The following is a 12070-nucleotide window of genomic DNA, read 5'->3' as shown; positions in this document are numbered from 1 at the left end:
GAGTTGGTTAGTTATGAATGGATGAGTTTGGCCCCCTTGTATCTCTTGCCCTCTCTTTGCCCTTCTGCCATGGGATGACCCTGCAAGCAGACACTTGTCAAATGCCAGACCCTCAATTTTGGATTTCCCAGCCTCCTGAACTGTAAAAAATAAATTTCCGTTCATGATAAATTACCCAGTCTCAGGTGTTTTGTTGTAAGAAGCACAAAACAGACACAGTCTTAACACATTCCATAATAATTTCCATTTATATATTTGTCATCCCCCTCAAGACTGAGAGGGGCCTATGATGTCTAATTTTTTTTATTATTTTCGTTACCAAGCATAGTATTTAATGTATATCGGAAGATACCATTTGGCTGTGTCCCCACCCAAATCTCATCTTGAATTTTAGTTCCCATAATTCCCATGTGTCGTGGGAGGGACCTGGTGGGAGGTGATTGAATCACGGGGGTGGTTACCTCCATGCTGTTCTCATGATAGTGCGTTCTCACAAGATCTGATGGTTTTATAAGGGGCATTTCCCCCACTTCACTCTGCACTTCTCCTTCCTGCCACCCTGTGAAGAAGGTGCCTTTCTTCCCCTTCGCCTTCCACCACGATTGTGAGTTTCCTGAGGCTTCTCCAGCCATGTGGAACTGTGAGTCAATTAAACCTCTTTCCTTTATAAATTACCCAGTCTCAGGTATTTCCTTATAGCAATGTGAGAACGGACTAATACACTGGACAATGAGTAAATCCTAATTAATTTGAATACAATTAAAACTGCCCACCTTCTATGATATAGACTTTTTAAATAAAATAACTGAAATAGTTTATCTGTTACCCTTCTGTGCATTATCATAGGCATAGCCAAAAACAGACTGTGCACTTTCTCTTCATATTACACAGGTTCATTCTGAATTCCGCTACTGAAATCCAGTTAGTTCTCCCTTAGAGAACAAAATAAATTCTGAATTACTTAACAAATTATATGTTGCCCACCTGGCAAGCTTCGCCCCGTTACTTAGCATTTGTACAGCATTTTTGATTTGCTAATGCTTTAAAATAATTTTTATTCTCTTGGCTATCATACTTTCTGCTGAGTAACCATATTTCAAATGTACTGTATTGCCTTCTGATTGCCTCTTTACATCACTAAGGAGGAGAAATAAGGAGGTAGTGGGATATCCTTGCACAATATTAGTTTGAGAGTTTTATTCAGAGTTTTAATATTTCAACTAAGCGGAAAACTTTGGAATAAATGGTCTCCTGTGAAGTAAATAACCATTACTTTCCTAAAATTTAGATATATTATTACTCTTGTGAAACTAGTGAGACTTCTCCAGGGTACTCAACTTTCTAAAGCTAACTTTTTGCTGAATCAGACATGTCAATAAGTCACTGATCTATGGATAACTTTTTAGGTTCCGTGCCATTTTTTCTCTTATTTTATATCATATTATGGACTCTGGGTCTCTTGAGATAATTATATTTCATCTTTAACTAAAACAACAACAACAACAAAACAAAACAAAAACCTAGGTGTATAGAGTCTATGTTTTGATTTTGTTGGGTTCTCTACAAGTACACTATTTCAGAAACATAGCAGCTATGAATCACAATGCCTTTAGCATTTTTTCAGCATCATTTGCTTATATATACTCAGATAACATACTAATATATCTCAAGAATTCAGAAGCAGTAAATGACACAATATTAGAAACTGAAAATGCAAACCAACAACCAGTACAAATTGCTGTTTGTACAATACAACATTATTCACCATTATGCTCGATCATAAACCCCTCAGGCTGTGCAGAGTATTTCACTTATTAGAAGCAACACATTGATTCATAACCTGCCTCAATTCTATTCTCTTGTCTTCATTTTTTCCCTGTTACCAATGCTCATTTAAATCCCTAAAATCATTTAATGTTCAGTACAAGAACTACTCACTTCAGGAACCTACCACAAGGATTGTAATCCCACAGATATTTCCAGGTGTGTGGGGAAAAAAAAAAAGCTGCAATAAGATTTGGGTTTGAGTCCTGGCTTAACTGTTTCCTACTACTATAGTAGGAGTAGGCACATCATTTATTTCACTAAACCTCAGTTTCTGCATTTGTAAAAGTGCATAAAAAATGTACCTATTGCTCAAGTTTACAATTATCCTAACATAAAATAATTCAAGAAAAAGTAACATCGAAAGTTACAACATGTGAACTGTTTTTAAATTTCCACATGCTACTTCCGCACTTGGAGTCTATATGTATCACCAAGCAGTTAAGTAACATGTTGTATGCTGTTTTTCTTAATTCCTGGAATAGACTGCAGTCTTGGTGAAGCTGAAACACGTGTACAGCAATTTTATTGTGTTCTGCATGGTGTAGTACTGTGCTAGTCGTATGCCGGAGCAAATAACACTTAATTATAGATAGACTTGTTTTTTTTTTCTTATTCATTCAGCTAGATTAACAAATGAATTGAACTTGACGAATCTTATTTGTCATTTCATTGTCTCTTTTCTCCAAAAATGATAAGACATTTATGTTATTTGTTGAAGAGAGTTTCTTTTTGGAACAAAATACTAGAGGAGGTAAACAAACAAAACGACCATACCTTTTTATGATGGAAGTTAAGTAGTGCTTTAGAATGAAAATCATTGAAAAGAAAATCAGTGAGAAAAACTGAAATTGGGTAGGAGTTTAGCCAAGAAAGAAAAGAGGAAAATTTATACATGTCCTGCCCAAGACAATTTCAAGTTCCTGCTACACTGAGATGGATTGGGAAGCTGTAGAAAAACTATGGGCTTTGGTGACCATCACACCACATTCTTGCTATGAGACCTTGGCATAAACTCTCTGATTACAAGTTTTCTCACCTATAGGGCATAATAACCTCAACAGAGCATAAGAGTAAAGAACAATTTTAGCAGTAATTAATCTTATCAAACAGCAAGCTCTCTGATTGATTGTCTAACTTCAGTGAATCTCCTCTAAAACATTAAATAGTTTTAGAAAGAGTGAACTAGAATGAACACTTTGGAGTAGGTAATTAACCGACATAATTAAGCAGATATCCAGGGTCTTGGCTTTTCCGTCATGATTAACTGAAAACCAAATCTTTATCTCCTACTTATGTAGCATGTCATTAAAAAAAAAAGAAAAAGAAAAACAGTTTCCTAATACTAAATAAACCATGCAGCCATCTGTGAAAATTTCATGTAATAAAAATTTTTAAATTTCTATAAAACTACTAGGTTAGATCCTTTATAAAAATTAATTCAAAATAGGCCATAGACCTAAATGTAAAATGCAAAGCTATAAAACTCCTAAAAGATAACATAGGATAAATTCTAGATGACCTTCGATTTTGCAATGACTTTTTATAATATGACACCAAAGGCAGGCACAATCCATGAAAGAAAGAATTGATAAATTGGACTTTATTAAATTTTAAAAGTTCTGCTCTTCCAAAGCCTCTGTCAAGAGACTGGCAAAACAAGCTGTAGACTGGGAGAAAATATTTTCAAAATACAACACATGGTAAAGAACTGATATCCAAAATATACAAAGAATTCTTAAAAAGCTCAATAAGAAGAAGACAAAAACCCTGATTTAAAAATGGACAAAAGATCTGAACACTCACCAAAAAAAAAAAAAAAAAAGTACAGATGGCAAATAAGCATAAGACAACATGCTCCCCATCCTATGTCATCAGGGAACCACAAATTATAACCACAATGAGATATCAGCACTCACCTGTTAGAAGACAGAATCCAGAACACTGACACCACCCAATACTGGGGAGGATGTGGAAAAACAGGAACTCTCATTCATTGCTGGTGGGAATGCAAAATGGTACAGAAAATTTGGAAGGCAGTTTGGCAGCTTCCTTCAAAATGTAACATGCTCTCATCATATGACACAACCATCATACTCTTTGGTATTTACACACATGAGTTGAAAACATACATACACCTGCTCATTAAGGTCCACAGTAGCTTTATTCGTAATTTCCAAAATTTGGAAGCAACGAAGATGTCCTTCAAGAAGTGCATGGATTAATAAACTGCAGTACATTTAAAATATTATTCGGAACTAAAAAGAAAAGAGCTATCAATGCCCTGAAAAGGCCTGAAGGAAATTGAAATACACATTAATAAGTAAAAGAAGCCAATCAGAAAAGGATACGTACTGTGTGATTTCATCTATATAACATTCTGGAAAGAACAAAACTATGGAGACAGTAAAAAGTCAGGGGTTACTAGGGGATGAGGGGAAGAGAAAGAGGGTTAGATGGAGCACAGAAGATTTTGGGATAGGGAGACTATTCTGCATGACCCTACAATGATGGATACAGAACATTATACATTTGTCCAAACTCAAAAAATATACAACACAAAGAGTGAACCCTAATGTACAGTACGGACTTTGGGTTGTAATGTGTCATTGTAGGTTTACCGAGTAGAATGCTTGCACCTTTTTGGTGGGGGATGTTGATAGGGAGGGTGAAGGCAGGGGATATATGGGAACTCTCTGTACTTAATTGATTGATTTTGCTACAAACCTAAAACTGTTCTAAAAAATAAAGTTTATTTTTAAAAAAAACAAACAAACTCTGTAGGACATCCACAGAGGCACAAAGAAGCATACATTATTAGTGACTTTTAAGACAATTGTTAAACTAGTGATGCTAAAAGTTAACACCTGAGCTTGAGTGTGATGAAGAAGACAAGACCAGATACAGGCAGATTCTTAAGGTTCTGCGAGGCTCTTCCAGTTTCTGTTTGTAAACGTGAAACTTTTATTTCCTTAACCTTCCTGTGTCCAACTTTCTTTGTACCTGACCTCCTACCTCTTGGCAGGCATTTGAAACCAGTTTTCAAATTCCTCATTTCCATACTCATCCTAACCATGGATTCCAATCCATGCTATCTCCTTTTTTTGCCTTGGTTCTGCTTCCTGACAATAGCTTGTCTCCATTTAACTCAGAGAATACCCTGATACAAATCCCACCCACTCCCTTGGCAAAAAACAAATTATGCAACTGTGCACTCAGATGGTGCTGGCCTCTTTTCTCAAAAGGACTAAATTTACAATATTTCCAGATACTTATAGGTTTAAGTTTTATTTTAAAAAAGAACTGTTTATAGTATATTATAATGTAAAATGGCTCTTTGTAATCTGTCAAAATATACTGTGGAACTGTTGGGAAATTATATATTGTACAGTTTACATTATCTATCTATATGTGTCTAAAATTATAACCAACCAATAGAAACAACAGTAGCTCAATGAGAAATACACACATTCACACATGCATGATGGTTTTTCTTTCTTCTTTCCACTGAGATCTGGGCAAGAGCTCATTTATTTAATACCTAACTTTGGAAAGACAGGTTACAAAAATAATGTTAGACATTTAATAAGTATGCTAGGTATTAGGTTTTCCCTGAAAAGTGACTGGAAGTATTCATATGCATATTAAGAGGACTGCTCCGCTTTGACTCAATTGTCAAGAAATCTAGGCTTGTCAGTTCACCTTAGAAAAATCATAAAGCAGAAATCCGTGAACACATAGCTCAGTGTCTCATTTGGTGACTGTGACAGTGACTGCTTATACTTTCATGTGAAGCAGTTTCTTTACTGCCCATCCTTATCACAGTAGATTAAGAATAAGAACAGAAAGGCTTTTATTTTCTCAAACATGCCTTGCTTCAAGAATGTGCCCCCTTGCTATTTAAATACAACCATTAGCAAATGGAGAATAAGTGAGAACCAGTTTGTAAAACTTCAAGAAAAGGCATCTTGTTTTTATTTGCTCCTTGCATTAGTCAGGGTTCTCTAGAGGGACAGAACTAATGGAATATATATATATATATACACACACATGTATATATGTGTATATATATGTATATATATGTGTGTGTGTGTATATATATATATGTTTTCTGCAGGTTAAGGAACAAGGAGAGCCAGTCTGAGTTCCAAAACAGAAGAACTTGGAGTCTGATGTTTGAGGGGGCAGGAAGCATCCAGCAAGGGAGGAAGATGTAGGCTGGGAAGCTAGGGCAGTCTTTCTTTTCGAATTTTTCTGCCTGCTTTATATTCTAGATGCACTGGCAGCAGATTAGATTGTCCGCACCCAAATTAAGGGTAGGTCTGCCTTTCCCAGCCCACTGACTCAAATGTTAATCTCCTTTGGCAATACCCTCACAGACACACCCAGGATCTATACTTTGTATCCTTCAGTCCAATCAAGTTGACAGTCACTATTAACCATCACACTCCTGAATGTTCTTCATAAACCTGGTGAAAACGATGGAAAACTTAAGGTGCATCCTGCTGCTAGCAACAGAAAATCACAGCTCAAGCCAGTGTAAACAATGAGAAAATTGTGTTATCTCAGATAACCAGAAGTCCTGAAAAGAGAAGTTCCAGGCTTGATGGGGCAAGTGCTTAAGCTTAAACCCATCATCAAGACCTTGATTTCTCTTCACCCTTCTACATGTCTGCTTGGATCTCAGCTCAGTTTTTCATGGTCGTGAGTGGGATGCCAGATTTCCAGTGTTCACCTGCCTGCAACACAACAGTTAGGAGAGACAGGATATCTTCCTGTGTGTCTTTTGTTCTCAGGGAAGTGTTTTGAGGGAGAATTGACAGAAATTATGTTCTTTGACCATTTCTAAATCATTCACTGGCAAGAGAAATGAGATTGCCATGACTAACACAAGAACACATGTGAAGAAGGTGGGTTTCAGAATAAATCAATATCTTTTCCTAGAAATATATCCTGCAGTTGGAACTGAGAAGCAAATTATAATGAAAAATTGAGCTATGTCTCTTAATCGTTCTTTACCAAATTCCATTAATTTTATATATTCTTTTTATGTTTGGTTTCACATACTAAATGCTGAAATCCTTTATTTTGAGGATAATCTTATTTATTTAAAGTATACACAAAGTAGATATGCAATAAACCCTTTGTATAATTCATTACATTGTAATTCAACAACTCATAAATAAAATACTTTATCTAGGGTTTGGTATGAGAATCCTGCCTCCAGTCATGAACTTCAAAATAACAAATATTGTTTTATTTAGGTTAGTGCAATCTACTGTAACAATTAGCTCTTAAGTGTATAATGTGAAAGAAACAAATAGCAGTTTATTCTTTGCTCAGTGAATAGCACCCCCATGCCCTCTTCAGTTTGCAAGTTCTCTGTGGAGATTCTCTCTCTTCCAGCCAGCTGAATAGGAACACAGGACAATGGAAACTCATGGGCCAGGCTTGGAAATAGCACATGGTTTCCCTGACATCCCATTGGCTATGACTCAATGATAGGGTCATCGTTAACCATAGGGTAGTGGTTGAGAGGAAGACCTGGTTTTGTAACAGTGAGAAGAGAACAATAATATTATGGGCTCTATGACTCAAATGCATCACATCATACATAGATGACCATGTTTAACTCTCATAATAACCACAACGTATAAATACGATGAATACCCTATATTGCATATGGGAAAAAGAACACACTCAAAGAGGTTAGTCAAAATTTTTTGCAGTAAGCAGTGCAGCCTGGATCAAAATTTCCAAACTGTATCCTTTTTGTTACATCATTTGGTTATTTGAGGAGAAATAAACCTTCGCCATTTGTACCTCAAGATTCAAGATTCTTCGCAAGAAGTTCTCTCAACCTTCATCCAGGTCCCTACAAAGGACATGAACTCATCATTTTTTATGGCTGCATAGTATTCCATAGTGTATATGTGCCACATTTTCTTAATCCAGTCTATCATTGTTGGACATTGGGTTGGTTCTAAGTCTTTCCTATTGTGAATAGTGCCGCAATAAACATACGTGTGCATGTGTCTTTATAGCAGCTGTATACATAGGTAACTAACCTGCAGGTTGTGCACATGTACCCTAAAACTTAAAGTATAATAAAAAAATAAATAAAAAATAAAAATAAAAAAAAGAAGTTCTGTCAACCTTCCAGTGTGCTTTGCTTCAGCCAATTTTTAGCAGCCAGTGTCTTCCCCCCTATGCAGGAGGGCTCATGCCCCAAGCTCAGAACTGCAGCAAGAAGCCATGCCAGGGTTGCGAAGAAATAAGAACCCCCACATAGCTCCTCCTCACTAGCTCCTCGCGGGAGTGGGAACCCAGCTATCCCAACTCCTTTCCGCTCAGCAGGATGCTTCCAAGGCTCCTCTTTTGCATCATTTCCCAGAACTACCTGGCAGAATTAAGCCTCCATCACCCACTGTGATTGAAGCCTCCATGTGCACTCTTTCTTGGCTGTCTCCCCTTTCTGTGTCACTCCCACATTTACCCACCGGCATTCTCAGAACTTTCCACACACAGCTTCTAGGAGAACCAAAGCTAAGACTGTAAGTCTCAGAAACAGAATTTTGAACGAAAAAAAAAAAAAAAAAAAGCAAGTTACAGAAAAATGCATAAAGTATCATACCATTAGAAAAGGAATGAGGCATGCAGAACTAAATAAAGTATTTTGTAGGGATATACACATATGGGATAAATCTTTCAAAAAAAAAAGAGTCAATGAATAATACACCCACATTTCAGGACAGTGGTGACCTGTGGGAAGGTGAAGCCGCCAGCCTCAGAAGACACAGGGCTTCAGTGGTATTGAGAGTGTTCTAGCTCCTTTACAGGTAGAGAGTAAATTGAGTTTATCATTGTGGATTAATTTACAAGTGGACTAGCATATATTCATTCATATAAAGGGAATAAAAACATTTTAAATGAATACATTTGGAAAAGGACATTAAAAATTCCAGTGGGCTAAAGGAAATGAGTAAAATATGGAGGAGTTTAAATCCCTGAATTCTAGGGTGGGCATAGTGACTTCCGGCTGCATCTCTAACCTAACGTGGATGCTGTCAAAGGAGAGACTGATGGCATCAGGAGTGCCTAGACATGCCTGCTTGACTAAGGCTGCCAGAAAAAGTACAGACTCTCCATTGTATTTTAATGTCAGGTAAGCAACAAGTATTTTGGTATAATTATGTCCCTATTATGTCCCTCTCACTTTAGTCTGGTAATGTCCATTTTAGTCACTTATTTTAGTAAAGTGGGATATGTATGTGTATATGCATATATATGTGTGTGTGTATATATATATGTGTACATATATGTGTATGTATATGTGTATATATATATGTTCTTAATGTATTCAAATATTGTGTGAATGCTAAAATATTATTTTTAATGGCCTGAAATTCAAATGTATCTGGGTCTCCTGTTTCATTTTCCTCAAAGGTATTAATTACATAGAGATATCATAAAAAACTTATAACACACAGAGATTGAGGGTTTAACTCCAAACACAGCACGCAGAGGATTGAAGTTGCATGCACATTATAAAAATTTTAAAATGATCATCACCATCAAGAATTTATCATTAGAAATTTTATATTTGGCTTCAAAAATATGAAGCTTTGGGTTTTAAAACATATATTAATATTTAAGACAAAAATATAAAACAGTAGTATATGTGGCTGAGTAAAGAAAATGATCATAGTTTATTTCTGGGGTCATGACACCTTAGAGGGGAGCTTCTCCACCACAGAGACCCTGTATATTTCATTTAGATTTTTCCAAATCTCTCTCCTTTCCTACATTGTACTTTGATTGCAAACACAAAAGTGGTGTTTAGGGTTAAGATTTCCTAGCCATGTAAGCTTCATTCTTGAGCATATAAATGAATCTGTCTTTACGGCCCAGCTTTGGTTTCTCAGGAACATACTCTCGTTGACAGAAGAGGTATTGGAATTCCAGGAGATAATGCAAGAGAATGTAGGAAATATGGTACATAATGCATAACTACATTATTTCACTTGTTCTCACAATGCCCTTCTTTTGCAGATAATGTGATTACATCCATTTTACAAATGAGAGGATTGAGACCAACAGGAAGATTACGGAATTTGTGCAGAGTCCTACAGTTAGTAAGTGGTGAAGCCAGAATGTGACGGTTGGCCTCCCAAGTCCACACTGCTAGCCACTTCTGCTAGCAGCACCAGCCCAAATGGTGCAACTTTCTGAACATGACCACCTAGATCTATATTGAAATTTGGACAAAGTTCCCCAAAAAAGCCACACACCAATCACTTCCTTAGAGCAGAAACGGGGTATGGTTGAAAGTTGCAAACATGCTATGGTTAAATTCCTTTCTCTCACTTTGGCATATAGAAAGAACAGGAATAGTTCAGCCCATCCCTTTAGCCTCACCTCACCATGAGTATAATCACCTGTATCCATTTTCCAGAAACACGGTGCATTGATCTGACTTCTGTTTTCCTCCCCCTACAAACACATACACACTGAACTACATATTAGAGCTATCTCAGACTCTGGGATAAATGACAAAAGTCTCCGGTGAAAATTTACATCGTAAGACTTGACCAAATGTATGCTGTCCTATGGTGTATGTTCAGGACATGTGTTATTCTTTTGGGCTGCCCAGAATGTGAATCCCATTCCCATGTTTTGGAAGCTGTGTGCTGTGCTGGCCTGGGTGTCCCATGAAGAAGATAAACATCAATTTCCCAGCTATTCCATCTTTGCAGCTCGTGTACACATGTGACCATGTGACCTGGCCCTCCCAAACAGATGTATTTCTGCCAGATTTCACTAGAAGTCGAATCAGAGAATTGGATGCTATGTGGTATCCCCACCAGCGAGGCTTGTAGCAGCAGCAGCAGCCATGTAACTCTACTTTCCATAGGTAACAGTGATTAAAAATCCAGTAACTGCACCCAGTATCAAGAATGAGTGTATTAATGGTTAAAGTGGTGTTGCCTGTGGTCTTGATGGCAACAGTTGTGCAGCATGATTTAGAAGCTGCTCTGGCTCTGCAGCACCCAAGGCTGGTCTCCAGTCCTTTCAGGGCACTCTGAAAATCCCAATGTCCTTTATAAGTTGGGTTTTGTTTAAATCGGCCAGAGTTGGGCTCAGCTGTTAGCAATTAAGAACACTTACTGGCAGAATATGGGAATCATAAGGCTTGAAATTCATTTAAAACACCTCTCTACACATGAACCTATTGGAACCTTATAAGAAGTAATCTGAAAACCATCCTACAGACACTTTTAGAAGTTAGGAATTCAAAATTTAACAGAGGAAAAATTGTCAAATATAATGTCACAGTGAAAAATATTAGATACACAAGAAAATAAAGTACCATGAAGAAAATTCTGTGGAAGCAACCATTAAAGAATTAATGATTCAAGAATAAGAAAAATAGGAGAATATAAAATAGGCCAAAAAGGTATGTTTATAATAATTTAGGAGATTTAAGAAGGAATGGGAATCAGTGAAAAGACACATCCTAATGGAAAAAAGAACAAGCATATTTGAAGAACAATCATATGTAAATTTTACTAAAATGTTTTAATTTAGAACAGTTTTAGATGTACAGAAAAATCACAAAAATAGTCACGTTTCCATAGAACCACACACCCAGTTTCCCATATTATTAATGTATTACATTAATGTGCTACATCGGTTACAATAAATGGACTAATATTGGTATATTATTATTATTTAAAGTTCATATTTTATTCATATTTCCTTCCTTTTTACCTAGCATCCTTTTGCTGTGCCAGGATCTCATCCTAGCTACCACATTACATTTGCTTGTTATGTCTCCTTAGGCTCAGCTGTAATTCTTACCCATGTTAAGTTTTCTTACAACAAAAACAAAAAAATACTTTTGGAGGTGATGGATATATTTATTGCCTTGATTATACCTAGAACTTATGAGCATATCCATATACCCAAACTCATTAAATGTTATATATTAAATATGCTCTGTCTTTTGTATATCAATTATACCTCAATAAAGCTATTTTTTTTAAAGGAAGATTTAACTATTTAACTACATGAGGTAGCTTTGTCATGTGTTCATTTGGCTAGGCTGAAAAACATTTCCCAGAATTCTCCCTCTTCTATGTTTCCCATTAGCATGGGCCACACATACATTTTTTTGAGTGAGATTTGCAGGGTGGAAGTAAAGCCATAGCATTTGTAGCTCACACACTGTGATACTGGTCTGCTG

This window comes from Hylobates moloch, unplaced genomic scaffold, assembly GCF_009828535.3.
Source record: "Hylobates moloch isolate HMO894 unplaced genomic scaffold, HMol_V3 SCAFFOLD_5, whole genome shotgun sequence".
Classification (NCBI taxonomy): domain Eukaryota; kingdom Metazoa; phylum Chordata; class Mammalia; order Primates; family Hylobatidae; genus Hylobates; species Hylobates moloch.
The sequence above is the reverse complement of the archived record's forward strand: the minus strand, read 5'-3'. Positions refer to the sequence as shown.